General features: G+C 44.4%; 1 pseudogene; it reads right to left on the bottom strand.

Moving 5' to 3' along the window:
- Positions 1 to 4,948: 4,948 nt before the first annotated feature.
- The window catches only part of LOC119184499 (calpain-7-like), a 30,600-nt pseudogene continuing 23,066 nt past the window's right edge, over positions 4,949 to 12,482 (bottom strand).

The following is a 12,482-nucleotide window of genomic DNA, read 5'->3' as shown; positions in this document are numbered from 1 at the left end:
GCATGTTCGAGGGCGTCTCAGGGGTAAAGGAGATGTGGAGCAAGTTAAATTCAGTTAATGCATTACATAAAGGTAATTTTAGTGTAGAAGAGATAACTGAAGGCGATCGAACATACAGGGGCAGAGCATTGGCTGAGAAATTCAAATCACCTTACTTTAGTAGACAGTGTCAGTGACACTACCACACTACATTACTTGTCCGCACAGACAGTAGTTTCGTCGGTTCATCTTTCCCCAACAAATGAGCACGCGGGTATGGGTGTTTAAAAAAAACTAAAGAAAAGTAAATTGAAAGGTATTGATGGGTTAAAGATGGCCCCAGTCTATTCTGTCATAGAGATATTAGTCATGCCCTTAACATACAAATATAACCTTATTTCAGGCACAGGTATTTTCCCAGAACGTATGAAGCATGCAAAAGTTACAGTGCTGTTTAAGGGAGGAGACAAAAATGATTTGAACTATAGGCCCATATCTGTTCAACCATAGTTTTCAAAGCCCATAGAAAAGTTAATAATTATGAGACTGTCAAACTTCTTGGCAAAACATTCGGTATTTACTTCAGCCCAGTACAGTTTTAGGTCAGGGCTGTCGACAGAGGTAGCATTGTTACGTCAAAAGGAATTTATAGTAGGTAATATAGAAGACAGGGAAGTTACGCTAGGCATATTTGTTGACTTCTCCGAAGTCAACAGAGGGTACTGGATAAATCACAATACCCTCTTACAAAAATTGCCCTATTATGGCTATAAAGGAAATGCGCTAAACTTATTCACCAGTTATTTGAGCAATAGGTTACAGTGTGTAAGCAAAAACACAGAAAAATCATCTCTGCAAAAACTTGCTCAAGGTGTACCCCGAGGTAGTGTATTGAGGCCGTTACTTTTTATCATTTTTGTCAACGACATTATAAACATAAATCACACAATCAAATTTGTCATATTTGTGGATGACACTTGTTTGTTTTTAACAGGTGTGTATGTAAATGACTTGATTTCAGCAGCAAACACGTTACTAGATCACTTGTATGCATGGGCGACTGCTAACTCCCTACAAATCAACTGTTCAAAAGCCAAAGCCGTCCTATTTCGTTCGAAAGGAACAACCTACGAAGCTACTTCAAAACTACACCTGCACGATTCTGTGATTGATTTTTCTTCGTCCACTAAAGCATTAGGAATTGTTTTCCATGAGGATATGTTAAAGGATTCAGAAACCGAAATGGTAAGAAACAAGTTAAGTAAAGTACTAGGCATGCTTAGGAGATGTCAGTGATTTTTACCAACTACTCAGATGCTAATGATATACAGCACGCTTTTTTCTTTCCAGTTACGCTACGGTCTTTTGGTGTGCGGTACTGGCACCTTGCACTCTAAGCAGAAATTACTCACACTACAAAAAATGCATCACGTTCTATTGCAAAATACCGAAGATAATGCACATACCTTGTCTTTATTCAGCAATTTCAGAGTCATAAGATTTGACAAGACGTATAAATATTGTTTATTAGCATCTTTAAAAACTGAAAGTAACAAAGGAAGTATCAATCTTATCTCCATAGCATGCTTAGAGCACAGCACCTTGTCTCGACATACTAGACAGAGTGATTATTGAAAGGTTCCTCGATGCCGAACCAACTCTGGTCTACAAATGCTGAAACATTCACTCCTCCACATACTAAATAAATTCATTTTTTATTGGAGCAATGGTGCCTTCTTTCGCGACAGGATATGTCGAATATTTTTTTTACCTTCATGATGCAAGAGAGATTTAGGCAGTTCCAAAGATTTCTTCTTAATGTTCTGCTTATTTTTATTTTTTTCGTATTTCCTCAAAGAGTGCGATACTATCAACATTTCTTAAAATTTTATGTATGCTATATTTCTTATTGGTGCCACTTTAAACTATGTATTTGTGTCCGTTTAGTTGTTTCGATTACTTTATGAACGCTGCCACTTTTTCTGCTTTGTATTGATGGGATGTGGGGCTAGTCTAGCTGCGTTTTTTATCGCAGGTTTTTTCCCGCATTTCACACCACACATTGTATAGTGTAACACTGTGGTGAAATAAACTTCAAACATTAAAAAAGAAAATATAGATGTAAAACGAAATTTTGAATCTAGCTCAAACGCTCTAAATCGTCAACTATACCTGTACTGAAAGGTCGTTTTAATTTAGGAGTGTGACCCTTGAAAGATTTTCATTTCAACCAAGCACGTGTGTTATTTGAGGCATGTGAGGTCTTGCTCGTGTTGGCATACCACCTTGAAGTTTTGAGCAGGGACTTGATCGGTGTTTGCTGCCTATTTTTTCTCCTTGTATATTGCAGTAGCCTAGTGTTTAGGAGTGGGGCTATTGCAGTGACCCAATGTTGAGAGGTGGGCCCATCTCTGCCACCCGTATATCAATGCTCCTGTTCCTGGCTACCGTTAGAACTGTGAACAACACCCTGCTTCTTATGGGAAGGCAGGATATCCAATAACAACGTGAGGCTCAAGAGGCAAAGCTCCTCCCCCTGAATTTCTCTTACGTCCTCAATAACGTGACTTATTCTCTCCCTTATCTCTACCTTATTTAATGCAGACAGAATGAGTGCCACGCAGTACAGATAAGGCCCCGGTTTTTTAACAATGGCGTGTGACAGAATTGCAGGCTTCCACTTTCAGTTTAGGCCTGCAACGCCTGAAAGGCCTGCAAGTGGCACTTATTAAAGTTGTGTAGGTCGGTCGACCCGTGCGGGGTTTCATGTGCAGTGATGTTTAGGTCTAACTGACCGACTCATCAGACACATAAATTTTGTTAAAGGCACCCTAGCACTTAGTTTTTACAGATAAAGCAATAGACACGAGTTGGCATAAAATAACAAAAGGGACAAACGCAATCACGCACGACGCAAAGAACACCTTCAAAACTATGTTCCTAAGAATGCATATGACAGGTAAAGTACACAAAAGGCGGAATGTTACTAAAAGAGCGACATGACAGAAAAAAAGAGAGACAAATAAAATGTAGAACTGTTGTCACGCTTCTCAACTGGAATGTGCGATGCAGCGCACAAAATTACAAATATATAAAGCTGGCTATATTAACATCAAGGTAAAAAATCGCATTATAAAGTTTCGTACGGACCAGGCCAGGTCGTTGTGCACGTAGGGGAGTTAACTGGGTGCCACTGAAAGCCTCGCCAGCTCAGTTGACGAAAGCGGTGCCCGGTGTTGTAACCGTCTCAATACGCTGCGCGTGAAACTCCATGCTCGCCGACAACGCGAGACTTGCGACACCTACGACCGCGCTTCTTGCCGGTTGAACTTTAACTGTCGAAGCAGCCAAATTTCCTTCGGGGCATATTAGCATCCCTCTCTAGGTGATTTTCCCGAACACATACGTGCCCCCTTCGCTGCAGGCGCAAAGAAGACGTGATGGCGCCATTGCAGAGTTGTCAGTTCTGCATATCTTTTACCAATTTACCAAGACTGAACGCCACTTCGACGAAGCGGCGCCCGGTCAAAAATGATTGACGTTTGTGACAAAGCCTGCACCTGAACAATATTACTGCATATTATTTCCGAAAATCCCAAACGCGCAGCGTTGGAGAGTTTTCAGTGTTTTTATTATTTGTTTATTTGATTTGCATACACAGATACACAAGGACACAGAGGAAAAAGCGAGAAAGCAAGCTGGCAACTGTCACCTGGAGAGGCCTAACGCCTGCTCACTCTTCCGGGAGAAGCGAAGAAACAGAGGACACGAAGATAAGAGAGGAGAAAAAGAAGATGGGAAGTAATAAAAAAATGACAGAAATTTAGGCGTGTATAATTAAAATAAAAAAATAAAAAATACGAAACCGTCTCTAAACAGATTGCGCTTTACGTAAAAATTATAAAAAATCTTTGAATAATATGTCGCCTCGTTTAGCACGCACGCATGCCATCCTAGGCTTCGAACATAGCAAGAACTCTATAGTCTCTCACGAAGCTCACCTACTTCCAAACGTAAATCGATTGACGTTTCTGAAACAAAGCTTCTTGAACTAAACGCACGAACATGTGTTTAATGAGTGGGTATTCACGTACATATACAAATACATACAAAGTTGTCGCAACTCCCTTAATGAAATTAACTGAGATGTAACAATAGTCATGGAAGTCTTCATAATCAATAAATTAAATAACGCAAAAAATAGTTTCTGGAAAACGTATTTGCCTTAGGTCATGTTTATGTTACGACAGATTCTTTTTACCTTCACCCACGTCCGACACAGCCGCTCTTTTCAACCGGTTTTTGAGAAACCAGGAATGACCACACACTGAACCATTGCTGCAGCTAGGGCTGCAGCCAGTTTCCAGCCAGTTTGCCATGTGGTTGCATACCGCGTTTTATGAAAATGGGTCTTCAGACCACGTTACGACAGTCTGCCGTAGAACGCTCCGTCCCCATCCAAAGCACGCCTCGAACAGAACAGGGTGGCAAACAATGATGACGCGGCAAGTTGCGTTTCAGCTGTGCTCAAACAACCTCCCCTCTCTACCAGTTGGCGCACTTCGAACACGGCGAAGCGTTTCGCAAGCAAACGGCCCAAAACAACAACTAAAAAAATTCGTCGTGTTTTACCTGGCCGTTTGGGCCCCTCCTGTTTTCTTAGGTAACTGTGCACCCTTTAGGAAGAGTTTGTTTTTGTAGTCTTTTTGTGCATTTTGGCGTGCTTTCTTTGGCAATGTCTGCTAGCATTAGTTGCTGAGCTGATGTCGGATCAATGAGCTCAATTGCTACAGTGCCTGCAGACTCGGTATGACTTGTAGTGCAATTGATGACACCTCGACTGGCGGAGAGCTTGTCCAACTTTGGAACGATGCCAAATTCTTCAGACATGCGCCGCTCATACCTGAATTAATCGATTGCCTTGTCTGGTTCGAAATGTGCTTTAGCGCACGGATCCAATACACTTTCCCTAGACGAGTTCTTCCTCGCTGGGCTTGTAGCACTGTGATTGTCCGAAGCCATTTAGAGTAGGACTTTCCGTAGCAACAAGACTCTGCTGGCACTTACCTCGTCGGCATGACAGGGGCCTTCAGTGGCCTCTGTGGCCACAATGGGACTTTCAGCATCGAACACATTAGGTTCACTTATGAACCTGCTGTTGGCCTCATCAGTGGCCTCATCCGTGTCGGCCTTATCATTTCGGCTGGTTCTCAACGGTTTGTGAACTACGGGCTCATTGCATCTTTCATCCATAAAATCAAGTGCCTCAAAATTTTCCCGCCGTTTTGTGAATCCCTGGTCCAATTAGTCAACGTACTCAGGGTATTTTTAAGCCAGCTGGTTCGGGCTAGGGATGTTCGGCCTACTAGGAATTCTCGAGCCTGAGCAGCGGTTTTACTGCGTAGTAAGCTGTCCTAATTTTAGACTATCTTTCTCTTCCTTTATTCTTTATCGAGACCATTCTCTTTCCCCCTTCATCTCGCGTTGCACATGCTTCGTGTGCCACTTTTGCTCAGCATGACACTCTTTTTTTCCGTATATTTCATTCTTTTTTGACAAAATGAAACAATTGCTTGCTTACAAAAGCATGGGTTCTGCCATATTCAATAAGCTTGTCTACGTCCGTGCTCCCCATGTCTACAAACAGCTACCAAACATACAACAATAGCGAGGACGGCTACACACTGTAATCTCAGAGCTACGCTAGTCTCCCAGACATCATCACGTGGTCTACGATTCCTGTCGCACACGCCAAAATATGTAACATGCTTCGAGTGAGGCCCCGTCAATCTAACACTGACGTGTGGCAGACTTCCAGGCTTGTACATTACGTTAAGGTCTGCCACGCGTGAAAACGCTTCAAGTGGAACGTTTCAAATTTATTTGCACGTTGGCATAACCATGCGGGGCTGCACGTGAAGTGATGTATGAGTCGGGTGCACTCATTGAGCAGACATGGACATTTTCTTTAAGAAAACAAGCATTTAAATAAAACAAGGGCAACTGGCCGTAGTTCATCGTCCATTACTCGTAACCAACTTGAAAATTTGCAGGAATACTTGCGACCACGCTACTTACGACACAATCACGTATGTTAGGGTGAAGGCTTTAGATATTCTTACATGCCTCATGAAACGCGAAATATTATTGTCGGCGTCCCGCGTCGGCGGCGTATAAGGGTCGAGCAACACAAATTATACTGCTTTCGGTGTGCGCTCGTTTTTACTGTCTGATAAGCACATCATGAAGTTGAAGTCAACGCGCCTTAATAAAATAGCACAAAGTATGGCTGATGACACTGGCCCGACAATCCCGACATGAATGTGGTACGGGTAAACCCAAGGGTGAACCTTCAGGACCTAATGAAATACTTTCCACCATACCATGCAGTTTATACTGTTAGAGGCCGAAATGAAGCCATCTGCATGACGCTAACAGTAAAACTGGCCAGGGTAGCGTGTAAATTAAAGTTCTTAATCGAGCGCGTGTAAGTGTTGTGATTAATTAGCTGAAAGTTTTCTGACGAAGGTTTTCGTACACTTTGCTGAGGAAACAGAAAGCGACAGCGATATTTCCGCGCGCACGCACAAACATGCAAGCGTAAATGCATTCACATAAATGGTCAAACGTACGCAGACTATGGATTCCCTAATAAATAACGTGCCTTTGCTCTTGGGCTGGTCTCCTTATAGCAAACACGAAGTAATTTTTCAGGTATAATGCCGCTTTTTTTTTTCTCAACCAAGGATGCTGGCGATGACACCGCCGACGCTGACAGCAGATATTCAGCGAAACAAGCTCTTGATTGCTGCCACGTCAAAATGCGATCGCTCTTCGGGCCAACGCTTGCTGCTGTCGGAGTATTTTCATGACAAAAACACTGTCAGCAAATAAGCTGCATATAAAACTAGGAAAAAAGTTTTGTTACAGCTGAGTCACAGTGTAATTATTTATTTACATCATTGTATATGTGTATAATCAGTGTAATAAACAAGCGAGGCTCCGCAGCGATAAAATTCTACACGTGAATCAGAGTCACTCCCCTGAGCGTGCCTTGGCCCACAGCCCACGGGAACCATCTGTTCACATGGATGGTTATACCAACTACTTAACTAGTTAACAACTAGTTATAGAAACATCTGCAACTCTTCAACATATGTCTTTGCTTGCAACGTTTGTACATATATTTAGCGTGAATTGATGACGTGTCGCTCGATGAAAAACTTCCAGCAGGGCACTCACAATCCCTCCGCAGGTTTCGCAATAAGTTCGATTCTCAGGTACGTGGAACCTTCCGACTGTTTTTTTACTAAATATCGAACTCTAAACATATTGTGCGTGTTTGCTGGAACGCAATGCCACCAAAGAATTCAGGTGCCACGCTGCACGCGCACGCCACTCTGGCACGAGGAAGGGCCTGCGAGGCGATCTGGACGCCAGCGGCTCGTTGGTGCACGACCACGCTGCTCGCGCAACACACAAACAGCGTCTGAGGTAAAGAGCCAACGTTCTCACGGTAACGCCAACGGCTAACCCCCGTCAAGAGGGCCCGAGTACGATGCATGTGGACAACACGAAGGGTAACTCAAGAACGGCATCACACTGGACGTTTCATGAAATTGTGAAAAAATGACAGGTAAACCCCGCATTGAGTGACTACAAGCTGACTGTAAAGTCAGGTCAGCCAAAGAAGGCATGCCACCCGAAGAAAGAGCTACATAGCCTCTGAAGCCAGATGCCAAGTCTCAACTGCAGCGTCAATTCAGCACTTGGATGCAGCCATTCTCTACTGGTTTCAAATATCTATTCCGCCCGCAACCAGGACAAGATATTTCGCGACGATCAATCACCGAGGTTACACATGCCATCGAAAGTTTTGGTAGCTTGGCCCAGCAGGATTTCCGTGACAATATGCTAGTGCAGGATCAGAAAGTAGAGAATGTGATCATCCCAAGCACAGCAATTGTCGAAGGACCTTCCAAATTGCAAGATATACACGTGGGGAGTAATGTACGAAGTAAATCCACAAATTCGAATTCGACACCTGGGTTGCCTGGGAGACTAAACCAAACGTCATTGCTTCAGCAAAGGCAACCATAGTAAGGCGAAAGAGCGAGGCCGGCTGACGGCATCTCCTCATTGGCGTTTTAGGGCTGGTTCACGCTAGCGGCAAGCATTCCTCGCCGCTTGACGCTTGACATTCTCAGGAAGCCGTGCATGGTCGTTTCCTTCGCGCACGTCTGCCGTTCTTTGCCACTTGAACAATGCATTCGAAACCCAATTTCGCACTATTCGCCTTTCGCTGCTGAGTTACGTAGCCAATCAGCGATGGAATAGCGACACGGCTCCGCCGCGTCCTCTGCTTTCGCATCTGCGCATCGTCTACGTCTGGCCCAGGACACTTCGAATTGAATGCTTCTTACTCCACGATTTTCACGCTATGACGTACATGTTGCTTGCAGACTACGTTGCAGCAGGGAATAGAGCATTTTAGCAATTTAACTAAAGTAAAGCGCACAACCATGCAAAATAACATGTCTGAAAGAAGCGGTTTGGGCAAGTGGCGCCTGCTATAGAGCATTATCAACAGCTAACAAACGTGTAATATATGCTTTCCGAGATTCGGCAAGGCTTGCTTCAAATTCGGTGCCAAATTGATTCGAGTACAGCGTTGTCGAAGCTAAAAAACATGATTGTAAAGCAAATGGAAGTACCAGTTCGCCGCTTACGAGCTACAGAACGCACGGCGGCCACTTTAGAGATTCGAGGTGGTCGACCACTGCATTAGGAAGGGCAGCCATTTCTGTCGGATGCTGAAATGCCTCGCCGGTGAAATTTGCCATGCCCTTTGAAAAGCTTTTTCGTGAATGACGGCGGCTGGAGGTGTGCGGCACTGTGCCGTTACGACAGGCTTGCCGCTAGCGTAAACCAGCCCTTACGCAACGCACGGCAAGCTCCCTCCACGCGCAGCTCAAATTCCAGCCCGATTACGCAATTGATGCCATCCAGCCTGGGGAGTCTTGCTTAATGCGTGTGCTACACCACTCGCTCACGGGTGCAATACAGCCCGAGAAGAGCGATGATTTCCGATTGTAAGCTGCTGATGCCAGGAGTACTCGGCGGTTCCTGACGCAAGATCAGAAGCGTTCTGCATTGGAGGCTATTGGCGTGAGGATGAGCCTATAAAAAAACCAAGCACCGTGACTCTGGCAGCAACGATTGAGCAGACGATTGTATCATTGAGCAACGAGAGAGCAGACGATTGTATCAGAGCATTCGAGAACATCTGCGCTCTTCGAGCTTCTAAGCTGTCGGCGCGGTTGCCGAATAAGTAATGTTTCTATTTATTCTGTACGTGAATGTTGCCTTAACTCCCCGCCGTCTTCTCCGCTCCGTCATTTAACTGTGCGCAGAAGCAGCAGCGAGCTGAGAAACACGCCCAACCTAACGGTGGTGACCTTGGCGGACCATGTTTTCGGCACACAACTCAAGAGTGGCGGTAGCGGTGCGCTTTTTAACAGTGAATGGCAGCTTCAGGATCGGCCGGCGTGAGCTACACCGATGCAGTGAGTGCCTGATGTTTTCACCTCAATTCACCAGACTGCTCTAGCACAGGTTATAGTAGTTTAGAGAAAAGGGTGTGTGAAGCATTGAAGGGAGCTTTGACTGTTCCAAGCCAAGTCGGAGTGCTTTGAAAATAAGGTTAATACGGAGGGTGTAAACACGGTGGTGTTGACAAATGTTTGCGCGTCTTGCTAGTAGACCTTTAGTGGCTATGGCAATTATATTCTTAACAAGGACAAACACGAAGAAGATAGTGTGAACGATGGTAACCTTGAAGTGAAGAAACTCATGAAAATTTGTGATGAACTTGGCCTTACTTTGCGCCGTGCAAAACGTAAGCAAGCTATCTCCGAGATCACGATTTGAATAATATGTGGAGTTTAACGTCCTAAAACCACTATATGACCATGAAAGACGTCGTACTGGAGTACTCCGGAAATTTCGCCCACAAGGGGCTCTTTAACGTGCACCCAAATCTGAGCACACGGGCCTGTGACATTTCCGTTTCCATCGAAAGTGCAGCCACCGCAGCCGGAATTTGATCCCGTGACCTGCGGGTCAGCAGCCGCGTACTTTAGCCACTAGACCACCGCGGCAGGGCTGAGCTCATGAAGGATGGAGGAATGATGACTGATGTAGTCTATGAGGCCTGGATAGATACGAAAGCACACCTTGATGGGGCCAAAAGGCAACAACTTTTTTGGAGGAGGCTGAAAAGCGGGACCTTCGCGATGATCCAGAAAGGCAAGAACGCCAGGGGAAGCCCGAGAGATAGGGGCGCCTCGAGGATAAAAAATAGAATTGTAATCCTAAAGTGTTCATTGGCATCTAGCGTAGCTTCTGCGACGGTTCAGACAGCGGTCATAGGATTAAGGACCAATTGCCTCCGTTCATAGTAGACAAGTAGATAGCGAAGTACGTCAAGTTTGAACACGTCTGTGAGAAAAATGCCTTGGAGCGGTCGCTTTGGGCACAGAACCTATTAGTTCTACTTCCCCGTGAAGCATCTGACGTGATAACATGGTTGTTGAGAGAAGTCTTTGAGAGCTATAACGAGGTTAAGTGCTCTTGAGGCGTTATTAGTTGTCACCCGAGTCTTTCCGGAAAAGATTCCGGTATGCGAAAAATGGAAATGAGCAACGCGTCGACTTCGCGTTTTGTCGTAAAGCTAATTTAATTGAATGACTCAAGGGCGAAGATGTTTATGACAATCGCGTGAGGTGGTGGAATTCATTAAGTTGAGACAATTCTACCGCTGCATTGAGGATGACGTCAAGCTTTAGCTGCAGGACAAGCTGGCGAAGTACAGCTAAACAAGGCATCAAAGTTAGCTAAAGAGTACTATACTCGCCTGAGTTTGCATAGCAGGGCAGTGCGCGTTGAAAAAGGGTGAAAGAAGAGAGGCCTTTTAGAAGAAACCTGATGAAAGGAAGCCCACTCCGCACGGCGATTTCATAAAGAACCTATCTCTCACGAAGGACACTGTAGGGGGAGAGCAAACGGAAGTGCAGAAGTCGAGTGAGGTTCCTAAACAGTGCACTATACCACTCGTGTGTTTGAGTCAATGAAGCTGCTAATCTGCTACAGCTGCAAAAAGGAAGGGCACAAGGCAGTAAATTGAAACAAACATTTGCTTTCGCAGCAATTCAAGAATGGGAAAATAACATTAAGTTGTTAGAGCCGTATATTCAGGAAATTAGTGTCAATGGGAAAAGGTATCGAGCACTTTGAGACTCAGCGGTAATCATGGACGACCATCCTTTGTTTCATCCATCCTTCTGCAATTCAATAGGACAATGGTAGTGTCTTGAAGAACTGCCTTACCTTTACATTTGTAAATAACGAAGAAATAAAAGTAGTGCACAACTCGTAGCAGCACCCGCAATCTAATCCAGTAGAGTGAATGCATTCCGTTCTGAAACGGATACCGAGAGCTCTTTGCTACGAGCACAAATGCGACGGGCAAGCGTGTATTCCTTCCTGTTAACATTGAGATCAGATCCTTATGAAAGCACTGCCTTTAGCCCTGTAGAGCTTGTATATGGCAGGAATAAGAGAACACAATTGCGAATGCTACGCGAGACCTGGAAGGGTTTGATGAGGACCCTACTATGGTTGCGTATGCTCTCAACCTCCTTCAAAGGCTTGGAAGTACACAAGATTTTGTGGAATGGCACATGAAGGCTGCACAAGTGTTGTCGAAGCAACACTACGACAAATAGGCGAAGAAACACCCCTTTGAAGTATGAAGTTCAGTAATGTTGCTGAAGCCATCCATAAAGAACAAGCTATAGGTCAAATGGGAAGGATCCGCCAAAGTAATATTGAAGCTTTCCAATACCAATTATGAAATAAGATTAGGAAGGCAGCTGAACAAATTTTATGTTAATAACTTGATGAAACCAATCACTGCAAAAATACACCCTTGAAAGTGTATTTTTGTCGCATGGGCAACACCCTTCCAGAAACTTTAGAAACGCTCTAAAAATGTAGGCGTTAAGGAGACGTTACAGCCTACAATTATATGTGTTTATGAACACTCCTAAACTATGTGTGTTAGAACAAGTTAGAACAGTTTGCTCTCTCCTTCTTTCCCTTGTGTCCTAGTGTATGCAAATAAATAAATAAATAATTGCTAATATGAACTTTGCTGTGGTCAAACACTTGGAGGTGGGCTTTGAATTTGCGAACTTTGGCAAAACAATTATAGTCTTCAAGGACACTCACAGTAGTTTGTTCCTTATTCCTCATTTTTCCATTACTAGAACCCCACTTCTGCTTCAAGAATGCATCCATTGAGCGCATTCATTTAGCTAACATGGCATGCTACACGTTTCATTTCAGAGGGACTACTCGGGTGCACTTCGAGACTATGAAGTGGCCCTTTCAATGAAAACAACGAACAAGCCCATCATAGTCAACATGGCCAAATATAGGCG

Source organism: Rhipicephalus microplus, unplaced genomic scaffold (assembly GCF_043290135.1).
Source record: "Rhipicephalus microplus isolate Deutch F79 unplaced genomic scaffold, USDA_Rmic scaffold_17, whole genome shotgun sequence".
NCBI lineage: Eukaryota > Metazoa > Arthropoda > Arachnida > Ixodida > Ixodidae > Rhipicephalus > Rhipicephalus microplus.
The sequence above is the reverse complement of the archived record's forward strand: the minus strand, read 5'-3'. Positions and strand labels throughout refer to the sequence as shown.